At 28.6% G+C, this 653-nt stretch overlaps 1 protein-coding gene across 1 annotated transcript in view; it reads right to left on the reverse strand.

The window, feature by feature from the left end:
• LOC106461217 (protein SDA1 homolog) overlaps positions 1-653 on the reverse strand; it is a 68,176-nt gene that overhangs the window by 20,413 nt on the left and 47,110 nt on the right.

Below are 653 nucleotides of genomic sequence, written 5' to 3' on the forward strand. Positions count from 1 at the left end.
TATATATATATATATATATATATACAGTTAAATATCTAAAAAATAATAAATTACTACATCAACATTTCACGTAACACACAAAAATCGATGTTTATCTGTGTTTTTTAATATTTACGTTTAAATTAAGAAATTGAGCAATGTATAGTACTAAAATTCGAATTATAATCTACAGTTTGATACCAAACTTACTGTCATAAATTCATGAAATAGTAGTTCAATAAAATTTTGAATGCGAGTCAACAAACGAGGTGACATGGACTTTCACCCATGACCTATCTAGAAAATCTTAATGTACAGCTTTAGAGATATCTAGTATCCCATATACCATTACACATGTGCTTAGTTTTCAGGTGTTAGATAGTTGATGCATCACTGTTTACATGTACTTTTGCATGTTAACTTAGCTAATCTAAAATAATGTTGCATTGGAAAATTACTATTTTTATAATCTATGTAGAAAAAAATTGGTGTTGCAGTTGAAAACACAATTTTTTAGAAAGTTGGGTGTTTCAAAATAATAATAATAATAATTTAAAGACTAGCATAACCACTGTCCTTGATGATCACTAAAGCACACTGTCTTTTGTCAGATAGCCACTGCCAATTTTGAGTCATGGGTTCAACATTTCTCCCTCTACACACCACAATGATAG

Source organism: Limulus polyphemus, unplaced genomic scaffold (genome assembly GCF_000517525.1).
Source record: "Limulus polyphemus unplaced genomic scaffold, Limulus_polyphemus-2.1.2 Scaffold915, whole genome shotgun sequence".
In the NCBI taxonomy this organism is placed as follows: Eukaryota; Metazoa; Arthropoda; class Merostomata; order Xiphosura; family Limulidae; genus Limulus; species Limulus polyphemus.